The 14,195-nt window shown below is 31.4% G+C and overlaps 1 protein-coding gene and 1 long non-coding RNA gene across 2 annotated transcripts in view; one reads left to right on the top strand and one right to left on the bottom strand.

The window, feature by feature from the left end:
- Window positions 1-14,195, top strand: part of LOC115888797 (chaoptin-like) — a 113,208-nt gene that overhangs the window by 35,711 nt on the left and 63,302 nt on the right. The gene's annotated exons all lie outside the window — the stretch shown is intronic.
- On the bottom strand, window positions 5,972-6,614 carry LOC115888799. Its single transcript, XR_004051316.1, has 3 exons — window positions 6,521-6,614; window positions 6,362-6,469; window positions 5,972-6,309 (listed from the first exon to the last, which is right to left on the bottom strand). It is a non-coding gene; the product is annotated as an uncharacterized LOC115888799 (long non-coding RNA).

Genomic DNA, 14,195 nt, shown 5'->3' with positions numbered 1-14,195 from the left:
AATCCTTTAAATAAAGATAGTAAACTATAGAGAAATTACTAAGAAGAAACTATTACAAAAACAAATTTCTAATAGATGAAAATTTGTTTGAAATTTTGAGCGCACTTTTTCCTTTTTTTTATAGTTTTATATCATATTTAATAAAAAAAAATTGTGTGTGCACTATGTGCGCATATTTGAAGTGAAATTTGTTACTAACAGCTAACAGCTATAAAATTGGAAGAATTGAAGTATATACCGGGTGTTGCATCGTCGGACGGGACCTAGGAAATCCAATGTAAATTTTAATGGAGTCAATTATTGGTTTCCCTAATTATTTTAGAGAATAATTCTATTTAGGTTTATTGAAGAGCACTAAACCCCACATTCAATAGAATAACTTTAGATATTTTTGATTAGCTCGTTTACGAGTTATCGCCGATTTCTTTTTAAATATTTCTCCTTTCTTATGGCCCTGTATTTACTTATGAGCACCAGTCAAGGTAAAAGATAACTGTCAAATGAAGTTGTCATTTCAGAAATTTACCTATTTAGTGCTTTATTATTATTGAAAACTCATTCCTACATCGGAAATCTTAAAGATGTATTTATAAATACAAATTAATATGAATTAAAGTAAAATAAAGTAATCAATTACAAGGTTAATTATAGTATTATTACAATATTCAATAACTTACTAATTTAGATACTATTAAATTGTTAGAACTTTAGGATTTAAGAAGATGTTCAAATATTCCTCCATCGACTGCTAGACAATAACCCAGGCGATCATAAAATTCTCTTCTTACATTCGCTAGTTGGTAAACTGAAATTCTATTGCATTCGACAGAAATAGAATTTTTTAACTAGTCTAGATTTGGGTATTTTTTTATCCTTGTATATCCTGTTTTTTAAATGGCCCCAGAGAAAGAATATCAGGAGACCTTGCTGGCCAATTTACTGTATGATTTAGGCCAATAACGTTTCCGTTAAAACTATTGCCTAAATATTCCCGAACAGCCAGGGTACTATGTGCCGGGCAGCTATCAATTTGGTACCAAACTTCCTGATTTTCCCTAGCGGCATCATGTAAGGCAGGTTTGAAATCAAAGGATCCAAATAATATTCTGCATTTAGATTTCGCGTAAGAAATAATGGCCCGATAATATTGTGTCCGAATATCCCTGCCCAAACATTTACTTTCTGTGGATATTGCGTCCTTGTTTCGACAAACCTGTGTTGGTTTTCTTTGTTCCAATATCGATAATTTTAAACATTGGGTTCATTATTTAAGGTAAACGTGCATTCGTCAGTGAAACATATGTTTTTTAAAAATACCGTATCCGTGTTCTCATCTCTTTCCATCATATCAAAACAAAACGCCTGCCGCCGTATTTCGTCCCCATCTCGTAGCTCTTGGTGCTTTTCATATTTGAAGGAATAGTATTTATGTCGTTTCAAAATTCGAAACGCTGTAGCGTGATCTATTCCTATTTCATCCTCAAGTTTCCTTGTGCTGATCTTTCCATCGTTCTCTTCCACGCACAATAAAACTTCCAAGTCGGTATAATTTCTTGCATCTTCTCTTTGTTCCTGCCTTGCTTCACATCTGCAGTTATTTATTAGGGTACTTTTGGTTTCAAATCTCTGGATATTCCTTGCGATTGTAGATTTTCCAGGTATCAGTCAATTCGGATACAGAGCAGCAAACATGTCCGACACCTTTTGATAACTATTTCCTTGATAATACCATTTAATCATCAATACTTTTTCTTCGGTAGTGTAATACATGGCTAATATTTTCGATATAGGTATGAGTTTTTAATAATAATAATAAAGCACTAAATAGATAAATTTCTGAAATGATAACTTCATTTGACAGTTATCTTTTACCTTGACTGGTGCTTATAAGTAAATACAGGGCCATAAGAAAGGAGAAATATTTAAAAAGAAATCGGCGATAACTCGTAAACGGGCTAATCAAAAATATCTAAAGTTATTCTTTTGAATGTGGGTTTTAGTGCTCTTCAATAAACCTAAATAGAATTATTCTCTACCCGACCCCATTAAAATTTACATGGGATTTCCTATGTTCCGCTCGACGATGCAACACCCGGTACCTATATTTATTATAGGTAAATCACAATTGTTTATCTCCATCATTTACCGGATTAGTAACACAGAAATTAGAGTTCAATTACAAATAATTCATTATTTATAGTGATTTACAATAATATTATTAAATTATACGAGTATTCTCGTTGATTATTAGTTTGAAATAAATATTACAGCGTCCTCCAATCAAAATGCGAGTTACTAACTCTAAATTCTAATTCTGAGCTGGTAAATGAGCTAGATGCTTTACCTAGACGGTTATTCAGAAGCTACAAATCTATCGATGAAAATATGCAAACTAAAGGTGAGCCAAGAATATATTTGTATCATTGTAATATTAAAATAATGTTTTAGCAATTTTATTCTCACTAAGAAGAGAAGCCACGGAATTTGTTATTATTATTTCATATAATATCCATAAAAATCGGTAGCGGAAGTTAACATTTTGATTAAAACAATAACGAGAGAAAAGAAAAGAAAAGTCCCAAGTAAACGGGAATATTGCTATACAGCCTGCGGCAAATTGTTTGTTATAACAAGAAAAGAAATATTTTTTTTTTCTTGCAATATACACTTTTTATTATTTTATTTTTGTTTTTTTCCAGAATAACTGAATAATAGGTAGAACGATATAAAAGAAATATAAAAGACTAATACAAGAACAGCAAGATTTTTATTGGATATTCTGTCACTGAAGTATAAATATAACTAAGTTATTAATTTTTATACCCAATTAAAAAATAACTATTTTTTTCCATAACAACTGTTAAAATTTCCTTATATCTATCAAAAATAGTAGATAAAATAGTACTTTAACCGCATGGGTAGATTAAATGATACTTTAACAGCGAGGATAGGTTAAAAACTTTATTTCTTCTCGCACGTTTTTTAATTGCTTCCATTTTTGAAATTTGTTGTATTCCTTTACATAAGTTATTCGGGATTTAAATGGAGGTAGTTTGGATATGGTGTTTGTCGCCTCAGCCAGAATATCTGTTGGTAATTTACTTATATCGTTTTGGGCCATTTTTGGCTCCAATTCAATCAGCAATCGACACGAAAGAGAATTAAAAAATATTGACTCAAAACTGACAACTAAAGAGACAGCTTTATTTATTTGTCAAATTATTTAGAAACTGTAAAATCGCTTATTTCTGGCTCTTACTCAACCGGGTCTCACAATGCAAATTCACCTCAAATATCCATTTAGTTGGTCATTGGCAAGCACTCTCTCATTGTACATGAAAATAACAAAACAAACATCTACTGATCTGGATAAAATTGATAATTAAATAGTAAGACTTTCCCGGGGGTACTCCGCCCCCTAACCACTGACATCATATTCTATTCAATATATCACATTTCATATCTTCCATCTAATTCAAATATTATTCGGATCTATTGGTTAATAATCTTCAACAACTAGCTAGTGTCCCCTGAAATAGTATAGGGCTTCCCCCGGACGCAATTCTGCCGCTAAACAGACTCGCATCCCAATCGAATAAGCTAGTTGGGGTACCTCACTAGTCTCACTACCCCAACGCCGCATCGTGTCAATCGAGAAGACAAGGGAGACCTCAAACTCTCAAGACCAACCTCGAAGGCAAGACGTCACAAGAGGTTTTCTTCTGGTCAAACGACCCGTTGCCTTACAGTACTTGCAACGTTTATAGTCAAAAGACTCGCAACCCCCAAATATCAGCTCTATGACAAAACACAACACAACAGCCTGCCGGCTTAACAATTACCGATTCGCCTCAGGCAAGCTAAGCCTCCTCTTACATCACAATTTTACCGGATCGTAAATATTTACATTACTTGCCAATGAATCATACTATTTTCTCTAATCGACTTTAAAATAGAGCGTTTTAGCATTACTAGATAAATAAATAGAGAGTTTCCGAAGGAATGCATATTGTTTATTAGAATAGTGAATAAATAAAAGCATTATTATGACGAACTTATTTTCCAAGTTTTACAAAACCAATGCCAACCCAGCACAATATTTCTTCTACTCGTAATAAATTCCTTGAAATAATAATTTCTGAATATTTTTTAAAACGTAATTCGCCATGGAAAAAATATTGTTTTATACATGACGATAAAATTGCATTATCGTCTTGTATAAAAAATAACTATTAGTTTGTTCTTTGAATATTTTATGGGAATGTTTCACTTTATGTCCCTAAAATTAAGAAATATCTTATAAAACGAAGTAGATATTCTGAATTTTTAGACAAAAACAAAAAGCTTGAAGTGAGAAAAAAATGCAATTTTCGTAAAATTTTCGTATTATTTGCACCAAGTGATTTGTGATATAGTTTTTTAAACTCTGATTTGAGTTTCCTTTTTAATTTTTTTATCTGCAATAAAATTTACCTATAGTAAACGCCACGAATGTTTGGGAGTGATTCATCGGTCGCTACCATGTGAACTAATCTGTTCAAGGTCACATAAAACTAAAGTCCCTAGATATATAAAGTACCGCAATTGGTTTGTTCAATGTTATTGGCGCCAAAATGGCGGATTTTTAGGGTATTTCTGGAAAAACTGTAGTGGTAGGACTGTTTAAATGTCAAATTTGGCTGAATTTGTCATGTCAAATGTTGAGAGGTTGTCAATTTCAGGATAAAAATATTTATCCACATATTTTAAAATAATTATAAAGCCACTAAAATGCTACAAATTTATTAGTTAATAATGTATAGCCGTCGATATCTTTAGTGAAGAAATGTGTATTACACGAAAAGGCCGCCATTTGATGTGTTTTCTAACATCGTCGATATTCAATACACGTTAGGTAGTGGATTGAATTTATTTATGCTCCAGTGAATATTTTTAACAATCTTATTTGTAGTATAACCTACTGGTACATAAAACTTCATTATAGAACAAGACAAGACCACAATAGATCTGAGAAGGTCGCAGTGGGTCAGGCCGAAATCAACCTCTAGAAATCTAATCTAGAACAAGACAAAGACCTTACTTGCAAACTACCATACATATCTTTTAAAAAGGATGCTAAGTGTAAGTGAAATCTCTACGTAATCATTCCCTAAAATGTTTAGTGTAGTTTAGTTTTCAACATTTTGCAGCAAGAAGTTTAGATAAATCTACAATATATTATCATCAGACCAAACGAAGGATAATTATTTAAAAGAATAAGTTATGTTATGATACATATATAGATTTGGATGACATCGCTTCAGGTGGTTTTACCAGTCAGGACTAACAGGGATATTAATCAAAACAATGAAAAAAAGCTCAAATAAATTTGATCCTAATAACAAGAATGTTGTTTATGCATATGCTAACTATATAGTTATTTTCATGGACTTAAATAGATTAGTTTTTATGTATTTATTGATAGTAATTAATATTTTTTGGTTCATATTGTAATTACTAATAGAAAGTAAACAATATAATGTAAGCATGTAAAGTTATATTTAAAAATTTGGTCTTATACTGTCAGTTATAAATAAAAGTGTGTGATTTAAATTTGATTTTTATACATGACATAAAATTGTTAAGATTCATTTGAAGTTTTACATATTGTCGAGGTAAAATTATTCCTACTTAATTTATGTATAACAATAATTACAGTTATTTCAATGTTAAATTTATAGCAGTATAACTTTTTTATTATAATGATACTTAAACATTATGACACTTGTTGTTTTAAAAATATAACATTAAATTGCAGAGTAAAATATATTTTAATTGTATTATGTGGTATTAACTTGCTTTTATTCAACTAATAATAAATTTGTTGTATAAAATCCCTCCATAACATACAAACCTTAATTATACAGCATACATAAAAAGCTCCTATGCGTTTCAAGCTTCTTTCTAAGTTATTTTTAAATTAAGTGCACAATTACATACCTAAAGTGCCGAAACTACCTGAAGTAATACTAATTGAAACAATCTTTCTATCAATATATTAATATATTTCAAAAATAGCAGGTATGTATCATATCAATTTAATTATTACATTTATTTGTTTCAACCATGGTTCAAAATTTTCTCGCATAAAAGCCGGCCTTCAAATTTAAGTTTGTAGCTTATTCATAGTTCCAAAGACTTTCGTTAAATCATGCTTATTTGTCAAAACTAACTACAGCATAACTGGTATAATAAGGAAAGTTTACTTATGGTATAGGTATCCTGTTCTCATCAACAAAGTTTTTCCAATTGTTTCGACTGAATTAAGTACTAAAATTCTAAATGTTATTCCAACTTTATTTCTTCTTACCTATTAACTTACTTCTGTTGGCGTACTTTGCGCTAAAAGGTAACATAAAATAAATGCTAATACAAATGAAAAACACTTGTACGGAAACCATTCGTTTATAACCTCTTAACATATATAGGCCTAAAAAATTAAATTTATGAAATTGAATATTAATATACCACCTGATATTACGTTAAAATGAAGGTAAACTGTAGATAATAAACGTAATTCTATTACAATTAATAAATATTTTATTTTACGGCTTGCCTGTCAATGTTGGTCGGCCACATTGGCGCCGGACCGACCAGATGCTTAAAAAGCCGAAACAGCGAAATGTTGGCCTCCTTTTTAAATTTGCCGCTAGTTTTGGCGCCAATATGGCGGTAATTGCGGTACTTTATATATCTAGGGACTTTACATAAAACTTACTTCCAGTGCCGTGGTGTTTCAAGTCATATAATAATCAATATATTATCTATTGTAATTTGTTGTTTTAACTGTCAAAGTCTTGTCAAAACATATTTTTGATTATAAATATAAAATGGAATGCCCCATTGGTTGCACTGCAAGCACACCAATGGACTGACGCACAAAAACGAATCAATCAAAGAAACGCGATATAGTATCGTCTTGTCAATCACGCTAACATTTTAGAATAAGTAGGAGGAGCGCAGGTAGATGATTAGACCGGGCCTTTAAAAACCTACGTCTGCGGTAAAAATTTACGTTTTTAATGTAAAAATGATAGCGCGCGTGTCGATTCTAACTTCATCAAGCGATGAATCACTCCCAAACACTCGTGGCGTTTACTTTATATGTTTTTAACATACGCAATTACACGCCTCGTTATATTTCGTACATTATACAAATTATACAGATCATACTGTGAATAATTCTGACTGACAACGAAATCTATTAACAAGCAACGGGAATGTCAATGTTAGTCGGGAACTATTGTGAACTAAAGACCTAGTTCAAGGAACTATTCCTTTGGAGGAACTAGAACTGAGGATCTAGTTCCTTCCAAGGAACTAGAATTCCCACCTGTAGTTAGATCGTTTTTTTTTCATTATCTTCTATCCCTTGGAGGCAACGGCCCAGCTAAGTCGAAACACCGGTTCCCATTAGAACACGGAAGTTAAGCGACGTAAGGCGATACTAGTGGATGGACGGGTGACCGGTTCGAAACTCTGTATCGTGCTGCTTATAACTCTGTATCCTCGAGGACCGCGGTTTGGATTCCGCGTAAACAAAGTAGGTCCCGTCCAGATTAGCCCTGGCAGCAAAAAGGAGACGTTAACTGAAATCTTTATCTTTACTTTACTTTACTTCTATCCTTTGGTATTGGTATCCTAGGTCCTTAAATATTACCATATTACCATGTCATTAAGAAACCCCTTGTACATTTTTTATTTTTCTAAAATCCTTTCCTCCAAAATAATACCCACCTATCTCCGAAAAAAAAACACATTTTTCCTGTTTTGATAAATAATTAATTCCAGGGCTCGCTACCTACCACCGGTTTCGTTTAAGCCCTTATGTTTTCCCAGCCCTTATAAATTTATTAACCCCCACCCCTATAACCGGTCATTACTTAAATTATAATGTTTACAAAGGGCCCACGGAAAAATCAATTAGCCTGCGCGAGAGAGTTCTAGATCCCTTGTTAGCTCGGGCTTCAAACTTATTAAAATCGCATTAATGAATTTTTAAGGGCATCAGATTGAATTTTAATATCTGTGCCGTAAAAGCTACGATATTAAAACAAATTGATTTTTAAGAGTAATAAAAAGAGGACGATTTGCCTGCTGCAGGCTGCTGGGGAGCTGGCTAGAAAGATTTTATTTTAAAGTTAATATGGATTGAAATAATATTTAATGAGATATTCAATAAAGGTCGTAAAAAGGCAATTTTCGGACGGTTTTTTTTTAATTTTTGACCGGTTTTATTGAAATTTTGCACCACTTTGACTGAATATTGCAAATTTTATGCTTCTACGGGGTCCGGCAATAGTGCGTCGAGCTTTTGTAGCTCCTAGAATAAAAAACTTGAGAATTTTGTTTAAGTGTAAACCTAAAATATGCACGAGGATGTATTTCAGTAAAATATTTTAACTTCTCTAGGGTGGGCCAAAAAAGTGTGAGTGGATTGGGATGATTTTTTTTAACTGGAACACCGTGTATATTATTGCATTTTTGGCTTTGTTTCAGATCACTTTTACATAATCCTAAGATATAAGTAAATGTATTTCGATAGTTTCAGAGATATTAATAAATAAATTAAAAATATACAGGGTGGTCCGAACTGTATTCCGGAAACTTCGGCAGCATATTCTACAGATAAAAATAAGTAAAAAAGTTCGTATAAATGTATGTCCTAAAATGCTTAGTTTCGGAAATACAGGGTGTAGAAGTTTCATTTTTATTTCGATTTTGTCCAAATAATTTCTGAAGTAACGTCAATATTTCGATGAAAATTCGTGTCTAGGAGTTTTTTGACATGAGAAATTTGATTTTGATGTCAATATGACTCCTATTTGTAGGGGGCGTAATTTCATCCAAATATTGATGCTACTTCAGAAATTATTTGGAAAAAATCGAAATAAAAATGAAATTTTTACACCCTCTATCTCCGAAACTAAGCACTTAAGGACATACATTTATACGAACTTTTTTACTTATTTTTATCTGCAGAATGTTCTGCCGAAGTTTCCGGAATACATTTCGGACCACCCTGTATATCTTTCAGCCTTTTTTAAAATATTAAAAATAATAATATAGAAAATAAATATTTTAAAATATTAAAAATAATAAATGTTAATATTAAAAATGCAAGAACTTTCCTGAGATCAAAACTATATCAGATGTCAATATGTTAATACTTACTTTTCTATAAATAGCGTAATCTTGAATCATACAAGGAGTTCCAAATTGTACGCCAAATTTCTAAAATATATTTTTTTTACATCCTGTATATTATTTTTTTATTAGATAAAGAATTCAAAAACGAACATTTTTTGTATTTAAAGTATTCCAAAATTTTTAACGGTGTTACAGATACTTGCAGTATTATTTCATATGGCTCTTTAAACGGTCAATTTTTATCAAAGCCACAGAGTGATTTTTCTCAAGACAAAAAATGTTCATTTTTAAAAATGAACATTTCTCAATCATACAAAAAATAAAAAAAAATAGTCTTCTGAAATAAGTTAACTTGAACGTATTTATTAACATTCTTGTGTCAAAAGAATTTTTCTAATTGCCTTGTTCATCTTCTCTAACTTTTCTTGGTCAGATAGTAGACGTACTTTTCATGGTCAGATTGTAGCGTACAGTTTGACAAATATAGGAAGAGACTTGGGGATAGCACCGGTCGCGCACACGATAGAAAGAGAACGCATTCGGCGGAAGAGAGATGCAGTTACGCTACGACAAATCTGATTAAAGCAAATTTGTGTGCTGTCCACTGCGCATCGAGGGGCGTCTCTTATTTTATATTTTTCACGTCTCTAGCTATACTTGTTAAGTTGTACCTGTTTTATAACATAACTGTGATTTTCCGGAAATACTATTAATCTTGGTTATCACGAATTACATTTTTTTCAAATTAATTTTTTCCCCACCTTCTTCCATATGTAAAAAATAGGCCATTCATGATTTAACCAATAAAACATAATATAAACATCCCTTTGAAATGCTTTGAAATCACAACCTTAAGAGAAGTTTTCTGAAAAAACAGCATTTACGATTTTCCATCTTTTTCGGCGCATACAAAAACATTTTATTACAGTTACTGGTAAATGTTATCCAACAATGGAACCATTAATTTTTTAACATGATTGAAAATAGTTTAAATACAAGTTTAATTTAAAATCATTTAAAATCAAAAATAAACAATGTCATTTTGACATTGAATAAACAGCAATGCTGCCAACATCATAAAATTCACCTAAGGAAAACAAGTTTATTTCAAGACGAAAACCAGCCAATCATTTTGGCCAGGGCTACATACGTCATCGCAGCGCGCGTAATTGTGAAATTCAAACTTTTACCATAGATTATACAGATTATAAACTTTGTCTTTTCTTTATTGTTTTTCGTGGTTCCAATTTTCGGAATCGGGCACTAGTTAGGTTACTAGTTTGCGCATATAGCACCCACTTATAGCCTCTAAAATTGTGCACAGCGCCTGACCGGCACAGTTATTAGAGAGATATCGGAAAACCGAATAGCGTCATGTAATATTTAGGCGTACCTTATCATGGTTACAATATGCGCGACGCAACACCCACTAATAACGTTACCGCCTGACGTAATTTGCGGATCAATTACACCAAGCGCTATTTCTAAATAACGTTTAAAAATTCTTAACTTAAATGGGCATGTGCGGGTATTTGACAACCGGGGCCGGCCGGCGAGATCTTTTATTTTACGTTATGTTTGAATTGTTTTGAATTATTATTTGTTTTATTAGGTAATTTGATATTTAAGTAGCTGGGATCAGTTTTAATTAAATAAATATGGCCCAAAATATGGACTCCAACTCTTCCAATATTAAAGAACCTATAAAGAGGCTTAGGTTTACAGCAGATGACGACTTAGCCCTTCTCAGAGAATTTGTTGCTTGTTGCCCTAAATCCACTGGCAGATGTTGAGCAATAAAGCACTGGAAATAAGCACTTTAGCACTTTAGTTTTAAAATACCTAGTAAACAAAACAATTTCAAAGTTTTAAATTCAAAGTTAGGTTAAGTTTCTTTCCGAATTCTTTCCGATCCGATAACTATAAATGAAGAGAGTTAATACCACCTCACGTAAAGGAAATAACACCTGGCCTTATTAACGTCCATGCACGCTATTCGGTTTAGCGATATCTCTCTATTACGCTGTTTATTGTTATTTTACGCGATTTTATTTTTGCGCACAGGAAATTTTACTCGTTTGCACATCGTCATAAAAACAATTTTCGTACCACGAATTAGGGATAAGATTTTTATCTGTATACATATAGTATACCTAATCTGTGCTTTTACCCCATTTTTTGTCCTAATATTAAGTTTTATATAAAAAAGGCTAAGTAGCAAGAACTAATTATGATGAAATCTGCATAATTACGTGGAAATTGAAAAACATGAAACATGCCTATTGATGAACTGCATCACCATTGAACAAAAATTAGTCAGTACCGAAAGTACCGGAAAAAAACGGGAAATCCCGGTTCCTAAGAGGCGCGATACCGAAATTCCCGGTTCTGAAAAACAGCTCAGGTTCGGGAAACCCTAGTGAGCGCCAAGCTTGTTACAAAAAAATGTTGTTTACAAAGATAGTATACTTGCCAAGCACGCAAATCATCAGAATCCGCCTTTAAAGTAATGTCGAAGATGTAAAAAAAATCCACCTCTTTATAGACCATATTTTTTCAAAGCTAAGAACAATTAATGCTAACAACCTGCATTCATGACCGGAAATATACGTGGCATTGTCACCACAATGCCTCGTTACAGCAATAGTGTAATTAGAAACCTGTTTAACTATTGATCCTTCTATAGCCCGACTGAGGAAAGATTACGTTTCCATCATACTGAGTATTTACTGAATAAGCTAAAAAAAGCATAAGTAAATTGAGATCAGAATAAAGTTAGTATCTTTCCAAATTGCCATAACATTGAATCGCCAATCGTGTGTGAATAATGCAAAGTCTAAAATGCAAAATATTTCGTGTTTATGGAAACAGCCAGGGGATGAAAATCGGAAGAGACAAATTTCTCAGTTCAACTGGAAAAAACGGAGATAATATTAAAATATTGCCGCCTAGAAAAGAGCTTACTAAAACTACAGTCTTTCAAAGCAAGATGAAAAAGTGAGGAATCTTTTTTAACACAATCCTAATATATTTTTTTAAATTAGATAATTTTCAGATATTCAAAAAGTTAGCTTAAAAAGAAAGAAATTCAAAGAGCCTTTTTTTTAAGACACTCTGTAAAAGGTGCATTCTCACGACTCGTCTGCTTGGCAAGTATTTTTTATTGGCATACAGGGTCTGGCAAGAATACGGCTTGGTCTATACCTATACTAATATATAAAATCCTTAAGTAGTTTTAGCACCAATAATGCCAAATAAAAACAACTAATTTATACTCATAATATATCTATACACGATTCACCTTTTTTTACAAAGCATTTTACAACCTGTCTGTTTATGATACTATTATAGAGTGAATCAGCTCTAATTAAGCAGAACAGATCATATTTACACAACGTAAACAGTTAATTAATGTAGTTTGAATACTGGGATCATATTAATTGGTCCTCTTTAACAAAAAATATATAAACAGTTTTTTATCTTTTAATGAAATAAGCGACAATATTAGTATCTGGTACTCTTTAAAATTTTGTTACATCTTTAAAAATAATCCAAAATGTCAATATTCCATGGGTATAGTGATAAATGAGGTCTAAACTGTAAGAAAATGCATTTTCTACAAAAACTTGAAGAGATCGGTAAAAAATGGTATAATACAATTTGATAGACAATTAAATTGTACATCTAATTCTCGTAAAATACACAGGGTGTTCCGTTTAAATTAAAAAAGTTTTTGCCGTTTAAATTTAGAAATTATTTAATATAAATTTTTAGATACTCTGCATAAGGTAATATTTTGTTTATAATTGCAACACAATATCTGATCAATAAATAAACTTCAGTAAATATTTATTATTAAAAACTTTGATAACCTTGGAGAAATGAAGCCTTAAAATTCTTACTGCAATTTCATAAAATTGAAAATATTTCAAAAAACGGTAAGGTTTAACTGTGATAAACCTTAATTAAATTTTTTTACCTTTATTTCAATTGTAAAATCTAAAAATAAAATAATATAGAAGGTGTTCCATTTAAAAAATACAAAGGTTTAACTGTGATAAACCTTAATTAAATTTACCTTTATTTCAATTGTAGAATATAAAAATAAAATAATATACAGGGTGTTCCATTTAAAAAATACAAATATAATATTTTTTACCTATTTGGCTGTACCTTGTAAGAATATTTCTAAATTGTAGCTCTAACAGCCCTTCAATGAACCTAAAACTTACAACTTCTAAATAAATCTAATCGTGAACAACCCTGTATATATGCAGCTACCAATATGAAATACTGATACCAAAAAATACGTGACAAAGGACCAGAATAATATAACTCTATCAGTTTTGTTATGAAGATTTTGTTTAAAATAATTATTACGCACGGCTGCACATTATAAACAGCGCCAGTACGAAACCGCACAAATACTCGCGTTTATGTTAACATTGTCAAACGCAAAAACATTATTTAGTAGCGCATTAAAATTTTAAATGAGCAATTTGAATTAATACTATCGTTTAAAAACATGTCAATACAACAACAGATGCACTATATTGATATTGTTCGGGGCGCAGTAAAAACTATTTTCCACGTTTATAACGATTATTTCTTTTTTCTGTTAAATAGGGGATCTCCATTAGGGTGGATCAAAAAAATCGACTATTTTTTTCAATTTATACTCTGAAAAAAGGTTGGTAGACACCTCAAAAAAATTCTCTCTCAGTATGAGCTTTTAATTTTAATAAGAAGGTCCTCCGCCTTTCAGTTTTCTATTTTTTCCTTATTATTAGAAAGAAAAATTTACATCTCGGTATATACTATTAATAAAAAATATATCGTCTCATATATTTGTAGGAAATTGAATTCTCTACAAAAAAGGTTTTTTACAATTTTTTTGTAAACCTTACCGTTCGAAAGTTATTAAAGGTTGGAATTTGATTATTTTAAGGCAGATTTCTTTTTTCTTATGAATTTCATAACTCGTTAACAAAAAATCATTATGATAC

This window comes from Sitophilus oryzae, unplaced genomic scaffold (assembly GCF_002938485.1).
Source record: "Sitophilus oryzae breed Bouriz unplaced genomic scaffold, Soryzae_2.0 scaffold_808_pilon_pilon, whole genome shotgun sequence".
Taxonomy (NCBI): domain Eukaryota; kingdom Metazoa; phylum Arthropoda; class Insecta; order Coleoptera; family Curculionidae; genus Sitophilus; species Sitophilus oryzae.
The sequence above is the reverse complement of the archived record's forward strand: the minus strand, read 5'-3'. Positions and strand labels throughout refer to the sequence as shown.